This window comes from Marmota monax, unplaced genomic scaffold (assembly GCF_021218885.2).
Source record: "Marmota monax isolate L192 unplaced genomic scaffold, Marmota_monax_Labrador192_F-V1.1 WCK01_AAM20220418_F8-fsc00096, whole genome shotgun sequence".
NCBI classification, from domain to species: Eukaryota; Metazoa; Chordata; class Mammalia; order Rodentia; family Sciuridae; genus Marmota; species Marmota monax.
Window position 1 is genome coordinate 427,980 of NW_026695236.1, and position 19,812 is coordinate 447,791.

General features: G+C 35.0%; 2 pseudogenes; both read right to left on the minus strand.

Annotated features, from left to right (window-relative positions):
* Positions 1-1,669: 1,669 nt before the first annotated feature.
* On the minus strand, positions 1,670-3,539 carry LOC124089361 (tripartite motif-containing protein 43-like; annotated as a pseudogene).
* Positions 3,540-10,466: 6,927 nt separating this feature from the next.
* Positions 10,467-19,812, minus strand: part of LOC124089362 (tripartite motif-containing protein 51-like) — a 42,929-nt pseudogene continuing 33,583 nt past the window's right edge.

A 19,812-nucleotide genomic window follows, 5' to 3' on the forward strand; every position in this document is an offset into this window, starting at 1 on the left:
GAAAATTCTGAACTAATTTATAATTGTATGACTTACTTAAGTGATTTTGTATCTATACCCTGAATCACATTTATTATTATATCAGCCTGCACTTATTTTTTTCTTATTTAATCATGGTAACCAGATTACTAAATGTGATTATAGATACCAATTGACAAGCCATTTCCTTTTGGGATATTAAAGGTTAATAAAGTTAAAGATTTCCCACAGAAAATCATTACTGAAGGTGCTATACTATATTCCAATCAGTGGGCTGATACTCACCTTGGAAGCAGTTGAGCTGCCTATCAGTCTAGTGATGGTCTGGGCAGAAAGTGCTGACTTTATATGCTAAGGCATGTGCAGCTGCACTGACTCACTCCTGTAAGGAGGAAGAGAACATGAATCTTGTGGTGTGAAAGATGTCATCACAGTTTTTAAGAAACTAAACAACCATTCCACTGAAAATATTTCTTGAAACCTTTCCTCATCAGAGTGTACCTCCATCTTCATGAGAAGGGACTGTTCCTAGGAGTCTTTCTTACTTTATTTGCCTGTTAACAACTCATTTCTCAGAGGTGCCAATCTCGTTTTCTAACTAGGAAAAACTATTCCATGCACCTCAGTGTTTCTGATTTACCATTTAAAATCATACAGAGTTGTAATGATGAATGTCAACATTCAGCCCAGCAAAACATACATTCTTCAACCACAGGGGAAAAGAGAAGCTAACTTATGATAAAGGGAAAAGGAAATCATATTCACACAAACACATGTGCACACAGTTGATTATTATCTACATAAAGTATTTCTTCACTTCCATAGAAACAGCTTGATCCTTTTCATAGCTCACATGGTGCCCTAGTTTGCACTAAAGACTAAACTTACTTTGTCAATAGATCTCCCAAGTCCTGGAAAGAAAACCAGAAAGGCTTAAATTTCTTAAGAAATAGGATGGTATTTTGTTTTTGGAATGTTCAGGTAAGTATCAAATATCATCACAGCAACCCTTGTTATAAATGCATTTTCATGTCTCAGGACAATACTGGTAAAGCATATTTGAAGAAACTGAATTCTAGAAGAATTCAGCACCCAAAGGGTGAGAAAAGAGTGAGAAGGAAGGACATGGGTAGCACATAGTAGATAATGTCTCTAATGAGGGCATTTCAAACCCACAATTTCAAAACAGAATTAAGAAACCATTAGGTTTTCCAAATTTTCTTCATATTGACCAGTGGCAGGCAAAAATGGAATGTTCATGAATAAATGGTTATTTCTGGTTCTTAGGAAAGCAAGCTTCAAAACAACAATTCAAGAAGAAAACATTTCCTAGGACAGCTACTCACAAAATTCCATAAATTTTGCTTATTTGTAGTCAGAATAAAAGTTTAGCTTTACCTAGATTATATCTAAAAAGGAAAGAACCCCATCAATTTTGCATGAGATGTGAAAATTTAGATGTGGCACTATATAATGTGTTCAAAACTGAGAACCTAAGATTATATAAAACACTTTCACCTGCATCTCAGAGCTTACCTGCAGAAGCTCAACATAGGGTTTATGGGACATTTTCACCAGCTTCTTTTGTATTTCTCTGAGGTGTGTCTGCTTTTGAACCATTTGGCTTTGTTTTTTTTTTTTTTTTTTTTTTTTTTTTTTGAGATGCTCTAAAATTAATTTGATTTTCTTTTTAAGATTCTACATGTAGTTTTTCTTCCTCATGAAGAATGGGACACAGTTACTTATACTCAGCCCTCATCAGCTCTTCCTGTAGATACATGTAGCACTCTAGGAATAGGTTGTCTAGATCACCTTTGCAGCATGATTTTATCCTCCTCCACTTAAACCTCTCTTGGGCAGTACCTTTTATCAGTATGTTACATACATACACCATAAATTCATATCTACCCATTTCTCAGAAATTAAAATTTCACTCCTCTTTACTCTTGATTGTTTTTCTATTCTTTATAATGATGGAAGAAACCAAGCCATCCTCTTATCTGCTTTTATCCACTTTTATCTGCTTCATGAGTGTATATAACATCTGAAGAAAAAAGTTTTGATTGATAATTAATCCTCTCACATACAAAAGCATCTATGCAAGCAATTGGTATTTATAGATGAGTCACACATCATTATATGCAATAGTCTCATCTATGGTTAGTAAATTAATTTTAATCTCAAACCTCCCTACAACACAGCTTGATCATTTGTTTGATCAACATAGTTGAATTTTACTTTCAGAATTAGAAACCACTGGAAAAGCTATACCTAATATCCTTAAACTATTATGTTAAAGAGAGTATCAATAAATTTCTAGTATGTCTGTCTCAAGCTGAGTGTTAGGAAAATAGACTTATACTGACAATCCATGGACTGAAAGTTTTGTTCTCTTCATTTAGATTTTCTCTGAATTTTATGGATCTTTTCCCATAATGATCTTATTTGCTTTAGCAGCTTCCTCTTTATACGTATGTATATATGTACTATATATATATATATATATATATATATATATATATATATATATATTACACTTGAGAAGCAAATACATTTATTTCAATTTCACAATGATAAAATCAATAAAAAAGACATAAGTACTTTGTATGAAAAAAAATATAACACTTTCCTTTTTTATATTGATGATTATGAATTTTAGAATATTTCAGGCTGTAAAATTGCAAAATGTAATGTAGCCAGGGATAGTGATATATAGCTTTCAGATAGAGTGGCAGTCCATCAGAATTTGGATTTTTCTGATGCTCTCCTCCACTAATTCCAAAGCACTTTATCCTATTTATCCCCTTGTGTTAGTATATATGCATACTATATAGAAATGTTTTGCATTTATTATTGGAGTATCCTGTAACCCTTTTCAAATGAGAACTTTCTAATGCTTTAGTGTTAACTCATAATTACAGTAAGCATGTACCTTATCACTAGGCCTGTAGAAGCAAGTTCTACTACAGCAGGTATATTTGTATACTTTATTTATTGCTTACACCTTTGGTACTTAGCTTCTTCCTTGATACTTAGAAAATTTTGTAGCATGCATTAAAAAAAAAAAAACTGGGCAATCATTGTTGAGATCCTCATCTTATAATTCCTGAGCTCCCTCACTCACCCTTCACAGTGTTCTCAGGGAATTCACTTACCTGGTACTCCTCTGCAGCCCATTCTACTGAAGGATGTCCCTGAGCCCTTTGCTCCTGAGAGCTGGAGCAGAGCACACAGAGCAGGGGTTTGTCCTCTTCACAGAAGATCTTCTTTGATGTGTGGATCACACACATTTTCCTCAGAGCTCAGGAATTTCCTGAGACTGGCTTTTCTGGAAGTGGACATCAAATTCTTCAGAAGAATATTGTTTTTGACATATTTCTGTTGAGAAGTCTCTCTGCATGCAGGGCAACAGGAAGGAGTTTGGGCTTGTTCCCAGTAAAGGCAGAGAAAGGGCCAACAAAAGCTGTGCCACTGCCTATGGTGACTGGCTCCATAAGGTATTTCAGGCAGATAGAGCAGGTGCTTTCTTTCTGGAAGGCTTATGAGATTTCTAAGTCCATTTTCTGAGGGAAGAATATCAATAGAATTTATTCATCTATCCTTGAATAGAAAAAGTCCTGAACAAAATTTTACTCAAGTTGTTATTGAATAGCATACTTCTGCCTATGCCAAAATAGACTTCCTTTTATGTATGACCAGATACAAAAATTAATAAATAAATAGATAACTCAAATATATTATGCATTTAAGAGAATATCTCTCCATACCAAGACCAAAGTATTACCAAGCACTGCTTCAAACTGTGAAAATATGCAATTATTTTAATCTGTTCCATAAAACAAAGCATCATTTATAATTTTATTTTGCTAATGATTTGGATTCTCATATGCACAAGTGGTTGAATTTCTAGAAATTAAAGGGAAGAAATATTCCTAAATATATTTTTAGATCTACAAGTACAAAAGTACAAGTTATCTGGAAACTAATTTCTGAGTCCTTATAAATACATAGGAACAACTAAGGGATACAAAACTAACAAAATTAAATTAAATATCACTTTAATTCCAAACTATATTCAAGTTAAGACAGACGAGGAATGATTTTTTTTATACTAAGTAGAGAAACAGCATCATTTCATAGAGATAACTTAATTTTATGATCATTTAAAATATGAAATTTGACTTGATTTGGCTTGGGAAAGTAGCTACAGTTCCACTATAAATTGTGTACTTACCTAACTAGTGGGTCCATGGTTTCACCTCTGCTTGTTGCAGAAGGAAAAATATGAAGTCAGCTCTAGGATTACATGCTTTATTTGTAGAGGAGGTAGATTAAAATGTCCCTCAGCCAGGTGAGTTCCAAACTCTGCTATGGAGAAGAATGAGCTTGTCTCCAGGAGTGCCCTTTTACTGATTGCCTGAGGACCACACCCAGTTCTTCCTTGATTACATTTCAAGACGTTTCCAATCAGTGTTAGTGTAGGTAATTGGGTTAGTGTGTGAGATTGAATTAGTGTGGGTGGTTAGGTAATGTGGGTGATTATTTTTCAGGTACAGAATATTGATGTATCACCTTATCTAATCTTCATAAATAAACCTCCACAGGCTTACCAACAATTATCAATTAAAAAATAAAACAAAATGAATCCTCAGTTTCAGATTGTATCTAATTATTTAGTTGTGTTCTTTTAATTTTTTTTTGCTTTAAAAACATAGAAAGAGGGTGTCATCAATATATGATTTTTAGTAAATATCTTTGAACATTTATAAATATTTTATCTGAGATTGACTTTAATTTTATTCTGTCACTTAAAGAGGGATTTAATTTAGAAATTTTATTTTACTCACCAGGTGTGGAGGTGCATGCCTATATTCCTAGCTAGGGAAGCTGAGGGAGGTGGCTGGCTCAGCAGTTCAAACCCCAGCCTCAGCAATTGGTAAGGTCCTAAGCAAGTCAGTAAGAACCTATCTCTAACTAAAATATGAAAAAGGTCTGGAATGTGGCTCAGTGGTTAAGTGCCCCTGGATTCAATCCCTGGTACACACAGACACACACACACACACACACAAAGAAAGAAAATGAAAAGAAAGAAAATCATTTTTGTTTTTCTCATCTCAATTTCATGCTTCCCAGTAAGAGACCTAGGGTCCTGCCTTGCAAGTGCTTCTTAAGGAATGACACATATTCAGTGTAAACTGCTGCAAGAGCAGATGAGGCCACACCTCCAACCCATCCTGTTTGGAACACAAAAGGTGCCACCACAAAGCCTCTACAGACTCTTTATACACTGGATGGATGTTTCTAGAACTTCCCTTGAACACAGATTAGTATCAAGGATGAATTTGTCCAGTGGTTACTAATTATGATCTTAGGATACAAAATCAAGAGTTTTAATGCAAGAATCCTGGGCTTTAAGGGAGACTGTTCAGGAGAAGTAGCTGCCCTGAGATTTCCTTAGCTACAAAGGCATTAGGCTGTCCAGGAGGCTGTGTTTTTCCCCCCAGATTTTCAAAGTGTTAGATGAGAAAAACTCCTCATTTCTGGGGAGCTCAAGTTCATATTTGCTAAATTTCTTCCCTAAAAGAGAAATCAAGGAGATACAAGCTCTCAGATACTGGCTTGGGCTTCCATACTTTCTATCTGGAAGATGCAGTGTGGTCATAGTGATTTCTGACACCTAGATAAAGCAATTATATAACATCTAGCTCAGGCAAAAAATGTGAGACAGCTGCTGTGCACAGGGGTTCATGTCAATAATCCCAGCTACTCAGGAGGCTGAGGCTACTTGGAAGGATAAAGAATTTAAGGCAAGACTGGGAAACTGAGCATGATTATCTCAAAAAATATTTGGGGAGGGGGGCTTTTTCAGACAATGTTAATGCTGCTAAAATGTTATCCATGAACTTGAGTTTCACCTGGGAACCAGCAGAGCATTCACCACTTCCTCTTGAAGTGTTTTCGAGTAGAAGAGGGGAGAGACAAAAAACTGCCCAATACTCTCAGAGTCTTGATGTCAAGATTCTTAACCTCTGAGCCTTTTACTGCTTCTATCTCTTATGATGGTGGAGGCATGGTACAAGCAGGAAGTGGAAGCTACAAGCTGAAGACCCAGACCTTCTGCACAGACAGCCAGGGTGGGACACTGTTAATCCTTTTGCATGTAGCCAACAGCATGAACCTTTGGAAGACACTTCAATCTTTGTTTCTTCCCCTTGATTTTTATTTTTAAAAGTTTATATCACTATCTTAAATTTAAAATTTGCCTTTTAATATCAAAGAGAATAATAAATAGAAGACTTTACCAAACTTTAAATAACTAAAATAAATGAGTGATCTGTAGAAAAGTAATAAATCTCACCTATTTACAAAAACATTGTATAAAATGTCATATTTAGCCAGCATGGTGGCACACTCCTGTAATCTCAGCTACTCAGGAGATTGATGCAGTAGGATCACATGTTTGTTTATAGGCTGGGCAACTTAGCAAGCTCCTGTCTCAAACTCAAACATGAGTAGGGCTGGAGATGTAGCTCAATGATAGAGGATCACTAAGTTCAATTCCCAGTACCACACATACTCAAAAAGAAAATTATTTCCTTTCCCTTTCCATTCTGTATAAGTAATCTTAAAAGTTACACCAAAAGATAACAAAGTCACAATTTGCAAGGACAGCTTACCAACCTTTTGGAGAAGTGTGCCAACTGATCTAAGTATAAAGAGTTCCAACACCTGTGCCACACCTCAATATAGTGCTGTTGATTGCTTGGTGATGAATGGTGTTTCTTTTACTTTTTTCTTGTTTATTTTTATATATTATAATTTTCTTATGAAAATGTAACAATTCTTTGATAATGTAAGATGAAAATTGACATGCTTTCTCTCATACTAGACTTTACTTGTGTGTGTTGTATCTGAATCAATCTGGTGGGAAGTTGAGTTGGTTTTGAGATTCATTACTGATGTCATTATTTCAGTGCTGCATTGGCTGCATATTCACCTAGCATTGCTTTGTTTTCAGGGTTGGACTGGCTCACCAGTTTGTCTCAATATCTGCTCCACACTCTAGTTCTTCCTACAAACTCTTTTCAGACTCTCAGACACAGTGCTTTTACATGTTACTCATCACTTTCTAGTCTCATTGGGCAATGGCAACATGAAGGATGTAGAAGCATTCTTTGTGATTCTGATGATAAATCTGTGATCCTAAGCACATCCCATGTCCCTGAGTCTTGAGAGGGGCTTTATCAGTGATCATGTCCACCTTCAGCTGTAGTTCTAGACACATCACATATTTGTATCTACTTTAAAATTTCACTCTGCTTTTTAAATGTCTTTATTTCCCCTTTCCCAAAGGCAATAATATATTTTGCTCTTTTCTTTGTGGCTTAAAGTTTTGCTAAACAGGAGAGAGAATTACCTATTGGTGAAACAAAATATCTTCCCCTCAATAGCAATTTGTACTATATTTCATTCCCAGTTATTACTGACCTATATAATTATTTTCTCATGAAGTTATTTACTATTTTAAGTTTGGAGCTTGGGATACACCTCAGTTGATTGAATATTTATCTTGCATGGACAAGCCCCTGGGTTCAATCCCCAGGACCTCCCCAAAATATTTTAAGTTTTAATGTTACATCATAGAGTCTACAATTTATTTAAGTAATGTGCCATTGGTATTGTGTGTGTGTGTGTGTGTGTGTGTGTGTGGTAAAATTATCTAAAACATATTCTCTTAGTAAATATCTAATATATCATTCCTTAGTTATATACAGTGGAAAACTGAGTATTTTTTTCAGCTTATGCTTTTGAGATTTATTCACATTGATGCAATGAGAGTTTGTTCATTTTCATTACTTCTTGGAATTGCTGTGTATGAGTGTACAACAATTTAGCTATTCTACTGTTGGTAAGTGTCTTTGGCTCCAAATTTTAGGGTATTATGAGAAATGATTAAAGGAACAACATTGCCTATGTATTTTACCTAACAAGTTTATGTAGAAACTGCTGATAATATATGTTTATCCTACTGGAATACCTAGGCCTTAGGAAATGCTTTCAGTAAGTAAGCCAAAATTTATTTTTTTCAATTAATACTTTCTCTAGCCTTGAGTAAACTTCATTTATTCTACATTATTGTCAACATATATTATTCATCTTTAATTTTTTTATTCTTGCTAATGTTTAGTTATTCAATTTATGGTTTGAATTTGAAATAATTTAATGACTCATAAAGGTGAGTATTTTTTTTCATTTTTCACTGACTACATATGTGTATTCTGTTTTGTGATGTTACCATTCAAGAAAACTTATCTAATTTTTCAACAGGTTCACTTTTCTTTATTTACCAAACTTTATCCATCTGTGTTAGTCAGGGCTCTATAGAGGAACAAAACCAACAGGGAATATATGATTATTGAAAGGAGATTATTAGATTGGCTTACAGAACCAGAAGCTATATAATCCCACAATGGCTGTCTACAGGCTGGAGAGCTGGAGAAACCAGTAGCTGCGTAGTCTAAGATACTGAAGGTTCAGAACAAGATGGATTAATGATGTAGTCCTAGTGGGATAAAAGGCTTGGAAACAACCTGATAGTCAGTGGTCAGAGTCCACTTTGGAAGAGTGAAGGAGCTAGAATCTGATGCTCTCAGGAATTTTCAGCAGCAATATAAAACCCCTCAAAAGAATCAAGCTAGAGGACACTGATGCCTCATATTTTCAACTTTTATTCCATCCAGGGCTTCAACCACACTTGAGTGAATCTGTACTGAATCTGTACTTCCGTTTGCTGTCCCATATGTCAATCATTTCTAGAAACACTCCCATTGACATGCCCAGAAGTATGCTAATCTTAGGTATTCTTAAATCCAAAGTGACAATTCAGATCAACTAACATAGCTCTATGATGCATATATATTGTGTCTTTGATACATACTTGGTAAATATATTCTTTTTTCTGGTGGAGGGGCACTGGGAGTTGAAACCAGGGATGCGTTACCACTGAGTCACATACCATATCACTTATATTTTTTGAGAAATTATGCCACTAAGTTGCTTAGAGCCTTGCTAAACATCTGACCTAATGCCCTAGCCTTCCAAGTGGCTGGGATAATAGGCATCTACCATCATGCCTTGTTCTAGCTTTTATTGAGAAAAGATCTTGTTTATTGCCTTGAATACATGAACTCAAACCAACCACCTTATTTGGCTTCCAAGTAGGTGAATTTACAGGAACAGCTCATAGTGCATGGCAATTTTCCACCTCCAGTTTTGTATGTTTACACTTGGGAAATATTATCTTTAAGCAAAAAGTCATTAATTTTAATGCAGACCCATTAAATTTTTCCTCATTGATTATTGTTTTCAGGTCTTGTCTAGGCAATTTTTCTATGAGACTACTATTTTCTCTTAAGTCAACCTGTAAAAGACTATGTATAGGTAGGGCTCAGTTTCCTATTTGTCCACCTGTATAACCATTTGATTCAGCACTAGATTGATTGTCCTGTGATTTCCAATGCAGAGGAGAATACAATGATTGTAAATATTCACATGCATGATTATAATTTTAGAAAGGAAATCATCACACAGATGATTAAGCATGATTACTCAGAATAATGGACAGGATGGATATATAGTAATATGTTTTGGATATGGTTTGTCCTCAATAAAAACCAAGTTAAAGTGTAATTTCATAGAGCAGTGGTGTTTTGGGATGGGGCCTTTAAGTCATTAAAAAGGATCAGTGCCTTTCTCCTGGGACTAAACCTGAACGAAAGAGTGAATTTTGGGCCTTTGGAGAGTTATTTTTAAGACAGTGGGTTGTTATGAAGAATGCCATCCATGTGCTCCATTATTCTGCACTGAACGATTTCTCCTTCTGCTTCTCTGCTATGAGCAGATTCATCATAAAACTCACCATAAACAGAGGCAACATGAACTAGAATTTACCTGTTTTCAGAACTGTGAGGTAAATGAATATTCTCTTTATTTACTCAGATACAGGTTTTGTGTAAAAACAACAGAAAATGGACCAAGATGAGAAAATTAAAGTTAAATAAAAACAGAAGAGGGAAAATTATGTTCTTATAACCATTGAGTCTTTATGGTCATGCTTGTTTGGGTAGAGAAAGAGACATGTTATCTTAGGTTGAATTTTAACTTTATTAAATCATACTTTATCTATTCTTTCATTTGTGACAGTCCAGGAATAAAGTAAAACCAGAAAATATATTCTATTTCATGTACCATAGGCAATTATATTCCTCAAATGAATAAATTTTAAAAAAACCAAATTCTAGGAATATATGGGCTTTTAATATTATCACCATAATTAATAACAGAGTAAATAGGTTTTCATAACATTAGAAGGAATGTAAAGTTAATAAAATATAACTTGTTTCTCATGTTTGAAAGTACCCAAGGAAGAGGGCTTCCTTAGATATTTAATTTTCCATACATTTGGTATAGTCCTTCTGTATGTCTGGTCAGATGTGACTACAGCAGAAAACAGGCTTGAGATGGGGAGAAAAAGAAAGGGAAAGAATACTGTGTATCAGTGAACTTTGAGCAACATTAATGAAGCTCACCATTCTACCTTCATAATCCAGGAATACTCCTATTCAGCCAATGGGCCTTGGTACATATTGAAGTACAAGTGGGGAGGTGGTAAAGAGAGTGTAATGGGAACCCTACTTAACACATCCAAGAAGGAAAAGCCCCTCCACCTCATCCATCTTGTAATTTCTGTTATTTTTCCAATAATCATTACAGACTCCAAAAGCCCAGTTCCAGGAGTCTCCCACTTCCACCTCCCAGTAATATCTGCCAGTGGTAAAAGTCTGAGTACCCCAGGCAAGAAAGCATTCTGATGTTGGAGTGATCCAGGAGGCACCTTGTGGATAGCATCCAACATTCACACTCCTCTACTCTCCATACAGGAAGATATGGCTGTTGGCTCTTTCACGACACAGAGTAATATCAACTGTAAGAAAAATATTGCAGACATGTATGTAAATAATAAGAAGTTAAAGTTCTAAAAAAAGTCTTTCTGAGAAGAAATGATACTACTGAAAAATGTGAAATTGTAGCAGCAACAATGATTGTGGTTATAAAATCTAATAAATTATGGGCATGAATAGTAAATCTACAGAACAAACAAATTCCTTGCCACAGATACAGAAATTTGTTGAAAATGTGAAAAATCAAATGTTGAGTCAAATATAAAACTATTGTCTTTGAATTTAATTTTTATTTCAAAATAGCTACAGAGAGGATGCCCTGAACTCTCTGGAGGCATCAAAAATGAGTATCAGAAAAACATTCCTATTTCAAAAAAATGGTGTCATTATTTGGATGAGAGGTGAAGATTTTCTCTCTTGTAACCTTTTCTAGATAACTGTATATATATTAGAAATTATCACTTGGTGAAATTAATTCTTATCCACAGTTACTAAATATTCAAAAATATTATAAATGCTGTTGGAATCCACTTTAATCCTTTCTGTTATTCCTCAATAAATTCTGTAATTTTAGAAAGAATAATTTAAAATTTATCTATGCAAAACTTTTCACTATCCCTAAGTTTTTTTGCGTGCTCTGCACTGCCCTGCATATCTGAGATTTAACATATAGCTTTTTATATTGAGCAAACCAAAATCAATTTTATGTGTATTTTCCTTTCTTGTTGACAAAGCTGATTTCTTCTCTTAGATTTCCTATAGCTATTCAAAATTTTATGTCATTTAATCATATATACCCATGGTGAAAACAACATAAAATTCTAGTCAACTATTTACCCCCAAAGCTTCTCCTAACAATTCAAATTTAGCAGGATAATGTGGCTTATGCCAAAAATCCCAGAAGACTGGGATAAGCAGATGAAAAGTTTAGGGCCAGCCTGGGCAAATTAGTGAGACTGTTTAAAAAAAAAGTGGGGGCTGCATATCTGGCTAAGTGATGGGGCGCTTGCCTAATATGTGTGAGGCCCTAAGTTAAAATGCCAGGACAAATTTTTTTTTTCAATAATGAACATACTAAACAACTGCATAAATTTGTGTGTGGAATTGAATAATGAAACTTAAATATGAGTTTAGCTCTGTTTATTAAAATTTCCAATTTTTATATCACTTGTTTTATATATACCTTAGGACATACAAGCTTGGATTATATTTGAGTAGTTTTTTTTTTTTTTTTTTTTAATCTTTCACTCTTTATACTGTAAATTTGACTATAGTATATACTCAAGAATTTGCAGTCAAATTACTTATTTGTAAAAATAAGTAAAATATTTAATAAAAGGGAAATACAACCCATGTCGTCCTAACAACAAATAATAGATTGTGAGAACACTGCCAATGGGCTTATGCTTACCTTGGAAGAAGTTGAGCCTGTCAAGTAGTCCAGTGATGGGCCGTGCACTGAGTTCTGGATTCACAGGCTGGACTATATACTTCTGCATAGATTCAATCCTGCAAGAAAGAAGATGCAGTTAACATATGTACAGTCAGAAAATCATGACTTCTCTTGATGAGACACTTTATAAGAATTCTTGCAACACACAGATGTGGAAATACAGAAATTGTCCCGTTGTGAAATTAATTCTTATTCAGAGTTCCTAAATATTCAAATATATTGTAAATGCTGTTGGAATCCACTTTAATCCTTTCTGTTATTCCTCAAATTCTGTAAACATACTTAGTTTTCTGTTCACTTGTGTATATTTAAGAGTGAAAATCTGGTGTCCATTTCCAGTTTGCACTGAAATCTCCCTATTTGCAGACACAAGCTTCTCTAAAAACTAGAACTGGCTGTTGCCTCCTACACAGGGAGAATTTCTTAAGAATCTTAGGCAGGGATATCTGCTTCCTGGAGCTGAGCTACTCTGGAGGACCCAGAGACCTCTAATGCTTTGAGTTTCTTTCAACTGTCATTTAAAACTGTCAACTTATACATACAAAAATAACATATCTCTAGAGGTTTCACACATTGGAGCACTCTATCTCTCCTGTTAGCCACTGTTCCCTCTATTAGCTCTGTGAGGTGTCTGACTTCATCACCCTTGAGAACACTTAGTATTTCTCCTTTATCTGCATAGGATTTCCAGAACTGGAAAGAAAACAAGGAATGGAAGGATTTTTAGATGGTGTGTCTTTTGCCACATTTTTATTGAAGAAATTGTCAAAGGCTGCCAGTTTCTTCATACAAATATTTGTTTTAAAGTTCCTCTTCTGTACCATCTGCTTGCATTCAGAGTAGGTAATATGATTTGGGAGGTCATGCCAGCCAAAGTAGACACAGGGCCTACAAAAGCTATGCCCACAGGCTAAGGTGACTGGATCTATGAAGTACTTCATGCAGAGAGGGCAGGTGATTTCCTTTTGGAAAGCTTCCATGATTCTGGAATCCATGTTTCTGAGGAAGAAAAAACAGGTCACTTCTGATTCTGCTTAGGCTAAAAGGTTCTCAAGAACTATGCCTGGGGAGTAATAACTACATTTTATTTTCTTAAAAAAATGCTCATTAAAGCAATACAAACTATATTCTATGACACAAAAGAAGAACTGATGCAGAAGGAGAGCCTTCAGCTTTATATCTGGCATAATTCTGACTAGATGACTCACATTCCTTCCACACTGAGTTCCTGTTCCCACAGAATTGAAATTTGAGTATTGGTCTTATGAATTTAGGTATAGAAATTGGGTTATAAGAAGTCTACAATCGGGCTGGGGATGTGGGTCAAGCGGTAGTGCGCTCGCCTGGCATGAGTGTGGTCCGGGTTTGATCCTCAGCACTACATACAAACAAAGACGTTGTGTCCATCGAAAACTAAAAAAAAAATAAATAAATAAATATTAAAAGAATACAACAGTCACTAATATGGCATTATGTAAAAATGTGGATGTGTAACCGATGTGATTCTGCAACTTGTATTTGGGGTAAAAATGGGAGTTCATAACCCACTTGAATCAAATGCATGAAAGATGATATGTCATGAGCTTTGTAATGTTTTAAACAACCGATATAAAAAATTCTCTCTCTCTCTCTCTTAAAAAAAGAAGTCTACAATTATAATTGTCCCCGTTACTCTTTCTAATAACTGGAAGATGAAAGCAGGATTGGGAGAAAAAATCTATTTGGGGCAATGAAGTATGAGAAGTTCACAAGAAAGTTTTATAAAATATCTCTGTAGAGCCAGGCATAGAAGCCCAGCTCTTTAAAAGTAAAACAAACAAACAAAAGCCCATATGTATTATGGTTATCTAGAGGAAGAGAACCGATAGGAAGTATAATTATAAAAAGGGATATTTTAGGTTGGCTTACGCGACCAGAAGGTGAATAGTCCACAAAGGTCACCCGTGCTGGAAGAACCAGTAGCTGTGCAGTCAATCCTCAGAACAAGAGGGATCAATTTTTCTCTCCTAGTCCAAGACTGAAACTTTCTGGAAACTCCCTGGAAAATCACTGGCAGAGTCTGCTTTAGAAGAGCAGAGAAGCAATAATCATATATTATCAGATGCTCACAGCAGCAATCAAGAAACAGTTCAAGAAGAATCAAGCTTGCATCTGCTTGCTGCTTGTTTGTTCTTCCAACTTTTATTCCACCCAAGCCATCACTCTATTAGATGGTGTTGCCCCACTTAGGGAGTGTCTCCATTTCATTTGGCTATTCCACATGTTAATCATTACTAGACACACCCTCATTGGCATATCTAGAATCTGCTAAGTCATCTGCATCTCTTAATCCAATCATGATGATGATTTACATTGACAATTACACCATATGAAGCAAACAAACAAAACATAAATTCACACAAAAAATAAAAATAAACACAACCTAGGTTTTCTGCAAGGGAAAGAAAAGATAGAAACTCTTTGTGTGTGTGTGTGTGTGTGTGTGTGTGTGTGTTTTATTTTGTATTTTTTTGTCTTTTGTTATGTTTTTGTTTTTGTTTTTCTTTGGATTAAAGAAGTGGGCTCCATGACATAAGTGTGTAATCCCATTGCCTCTGGAGCCTAAGGCAGAAGGACAACAAATTCAAGGTCAGCTTCAGCAATTTAGTGAGACCCTTAGTAACCTAGTCATGCCTTTTCTCCAAATAAAAAATACAAAGGACTGGAGATATGTTTCAGTTGTTAAGTATCCCTAAGTTCAGTCCCATGTCACCTCTACTCCCCTTAAAAAGATTAAGGACGAAAGGCCAAATATCCCATGCAGGGCAATTTCATGGGCATGAAAATGAAGCTTTCTCCATCTTAATTCTTACACAAAAAATATAATCTTAAGCCAATTGAATACTAAAAAATATGTTATTTTTCTATTGCTCCATGTCTGTTCCCACCATACAAGGTCAGTAAATTCGAAGACAACCACATGCTTTTTGTTTCTGCTTTATTTGGCATTTTTCTATCTAAAATACCAAACTCCTCTGCTCAACTTTTGGGAATAATTATTCTCTATTTTATAAAATGAAGTATTAATCACTAAACTAATTTGCTGTAACTTTGGTTTTTGACATTAGCTTGCAATTTATGTAGGATTTCAACTAATTACCTGTTTTCTCCAATTGATGGCTAAGTGTTATTTATTATTATTATTTTTTTTTATTAATTGAAGTCCTGGGGCATTGAGCATACTAGACAAGGGCTTTATTACTGAGGACCTTGTGCATATTAGACAAGGGCTTTTTTAATGAGCTACATCTCTAGGCCTTTGAGTATTACTATTTTTTTTTTAAGGAGAGAGAGATGAGAGAGAGAGAGAGAGAGAGAGAGAGAGAGAGAGAGAGAGAGAATCTTTTTTTTTTTTTTTCAGATGGACACAACACAATGCCTTTATTATTTATTTATTTATTTTATGTGGTGTTGAGAATTGATCCCGGATCCTGCCCATGTTATGTTAGTGTGCTTCTGCTGGACCATAATCCCAGCCCCTTGAGTATTACTATTAACCTAAGTTAAGATACACTACTTCAAAATATTTCAACAGCAGAGGTAGGTAACATTCTTTGTTCAGGGGGCTGTCCAATACTTTGTGGCATGTTCACCATAATCCCTGGTCTCTACTCATTAGATATCAGTGGAAAGCATCACACTATAGCAATCATAAATGTTTTCAGATACCTATAAATGTGCCCTGGAAAGACATATCATTCCAATTAAAATGGGCATACTACCTATTGAGAAAAAAAATAAACATATGACATTTATAAGGTCTTAAAAACAGTTTAGACATATGAACTGGTTCTTCAAATCTAGATGAACAGATACAGCAGTAACACATAAGACAGTAGAATTGTTTATAATATAAAATCATCAGCACAAGCTTTGTTTACACAATATAAGCATGCCAGTGAATAAGCATAATTGTCAAAAAATAAACATCATTTACTTAAAACTTAGCAAAATATTTTTCTAGAAAAAAGAAGAATTTATTGATACATAGTATGTAGAACTACAGAAACATATTTAAGAAAAGCATGTTGGGAAAAGTAACAGCCTCTAGAGTTTGTTCTTACCTGACTTTTCAAGAAGAATGTCAGTAAAATATATTAGAAATGATGTCATATTGCTCTGAACTTCTACTGAAGTAGTACTTCCTTCACTCCAAAGAGGAGGCTTCCTTGGCTGGGTGAGGTGAGTCACACTTGTAATACCATCAAATCAGGATGCTGAGACTGGAGGATCCCAAGTGTGAAGCCAGCATCAGCAATTTAGGAAGAGATTATCACAAAATACAAAACAAAAAGGACTCGAGATGTAGCTCAAGGGTAAGCAGACTGAGTTCACATCCAGGGCACTTTACCCCTGAACTACATCCTCAGACCTTTTTTATTTATTTATTTATTTATTTATTTATTTATTTATTTATTTTGAAATAGGGCCTTACTAAATTGCTTATGGCCTCCCTAAATTGCCAAGGGTGTTCTCAAAATCTGAGATCCTTGTGTGTCAACCTTGAGTCACTAGGAATACAGGAATGTGCCAATGGGAGTCAATTTTTTTTTTTTATTTCTTAATAGAATTATAGTAACTTAAAGTAACTTATGGGTGTATCCCAAATATATTTGGAAATGAACTAGAGATGCAGGAAGAAGCCCAAAGATATTTAAGGTGGTGGGGGTAAGGGAACACATGAGTAAACAGTTGAACTTTCTCCAAGATTGAATTGAAACACCTGGAAGCAGTGGTGTGTGTCTATAATCCCAGCTGCTAAGGATGCTAAAGCAGGAGAATGGCAAGTTCAAAGTCAGCCTGAACAATGTGGCAACACTCTGTCTCAAAATAAAAAAAAAAAAAATGGAGACTGGGATACTAATTGAAGAAACTACTTATCATTGATCTCTTTTCCATATCATATTTCCCACCAGTTCTCACTAAATTTTCTTTGTCTCTTTCAAAATAGCACTTAGAATTTACCAACTAAGGAATTGCTGAAATGAACTTCCAACTTAAACCAAAGACATCCTTGTAAATATCTGAGCTCTCAATTGGAAGAACTGAACTCAACCTTCTTTTCCTCCCTCAAGCTTTATAACAGAAGAACAGAAGAATTGAAAATGGAAAATTAAATCTCATCAAATCATAAAAATTTAACTCTTGAATATGTTTACATATTTTAATTTGTGCACTATAGTTGTAAATAATTAAATGTTTTTTTCAAATGTATATTCTATGTCTTAAATAAATTGAATAGGTATTCACTGATTTGGTCTTTCTCCAATGGTCCAAACCAAAATAGATCCACTTGTACTAATGTTCCACATCACTAAATGAAAACCAGTTGTTCATTTAACCTTTTGGGAAACTTGGAGAGAATGGCAATCACTTAAACAAGCCAGTTTTTGCCAACACAGTTAAGAGAATGTTCACTGTGTTAACCCTTACAAGAAAAGTAAGGTGATGTTAACCAGTTCACTTTTTATAGTGTGGATTCTGAATACTCTTAACATCAATCATAATGCTCACTGTCAGGAACTGAAATAGAAAAGGACATATGAGGACTAGGGACTTAGGTCAGTGTTAATGTCTTGCCCAGCATGGTGGAGGCCCTAGGTTTGGTGCCCAGTATCTTAAAAAAAGAAAGTGAAAAATAAAATAGAAATGGCCCTGCTATTGAACTTTTATTTTTGTTATTTTATTTAATTATCATAGTTGATATTATTATTTATGATGATGATGATAATAATAATAATAATAATAATAAAAACACCTCTAGGTTGAATCTCTAGTACTCCCCTACCCTTCACCAAAAAGAGGGAAGGAAAAATAAATAAATATTTATTATTTTTTGCCCTCATGCAAATGTAAATCAAAATTACACTGTGAGTCTCACTCTGATGAGAATGGCAATCATAAAGAATAAAAAAACAAAACAAAACAATAAAAACAATAAATTCTGGTAGGGAAGTGAGGAAAAAAGGAAATATGATACACTTTGGTGAGGATGTAAATTGGTTACTGTACTACAAAGGAACAACAATGGAGTCCATAAATTATTGAAGTAAATTAATCATCAAATTAATTCCAAGAGATGTACAAAGATAAGAAAATAGCAGTCTAACTATTTCTAAGAGAGCAAAATACATCACTTCACAGAAAACATGTTCAGTTTTCTGATAAATAAAATTCACATATTTCTTTGTTTTGATAGGGTAAAGTTGCCAGAGATGCTCTTCTGTATACTCCCCTAAGAAAGATGTCTGTGGGCTAACCAATACTTGCTGCAGAAGTAATAATATGATAAATATGAAGTGATCAGGGCTTTCATGTGGTACTGGCAGAGTTCAGAAATCTTCCAGCCAGTCCCAAATACACTCTGTAAGTTCTGGAGAAGAATGAGTTAGTGTTTCAAGTTATTTTCTTTCTTTTTCTTTTTATCTATTGCCCCTAAAATAATTCCTACTTCCTGAAAGAGATTGCATTTCTTGAATATTGGGCTAGATGCTTGAATGGGTGATCCATTAAGTAAGTACAAAATAGAGATTCATTTAACACTTTGGTTAATCTTTTAAAAAATTGTAAGAACTTCCTCTCATCAACAGCCTCTGATTTTACAACAATTGAAACTTCAACGGTCAACTTTAAGTGTAATTTTTGGAATATTTTTATTTTTTTATGAAATGATACAGCAGAAATTTCCTTCTGAAGCTCTAACCAAGAAGAGCCATCCAGCAGCACTGCTTTCCTGCAGCGAGCTCTCCCAGGTTCTCCCACCTGAAGCTTACAGCGTGCGGGCTTGGATAGGCTCCCTGAGCCATAGTGGCATCATAGAAGCTATTTGGATGCAGGACATCAAATCCTGGGTCCAGCAAAAGGACGTGAGTTCTGCCTGCGCTCTGCATGCACTTCGACTCTGGAACTCATCCTTCACACTGTCCTCCCTGCTCTGTTCTGTTCTGTGTTTGAAAATTTCGAGTCCTTTCATGCATCAGATGGAACATCTTTTCATGTGTTGGAAATTTTTGACATCCTTTGCCCATTTTAATTTAGTCATGCTTTGAATGAACTCTTTAAATATTGAAGGATCTCAGTCTCTAAATAGGTTGTATTGTCTTCTAAGTTGTGCATATATCAACAAGTCATTTCTATATTCATGAAACAATGGGCATCAGGAATGTATTCAAAATTCCATTTTCAATAGGGAAATGTATTCAAAATTAAAAGACTTGCAGGGATCTCCATGGTCCTGAATATTCTGGCTGTGCCTAACTTTATATCCTTCATTTATTCCACTCTTATGTCAGCTCACTCCACACTCAATGGTTCAGTTCAGTCATTTGAACTTACACTTTCTCCCACTCGATTATCCCTGCCCACCACACCCTAATCATG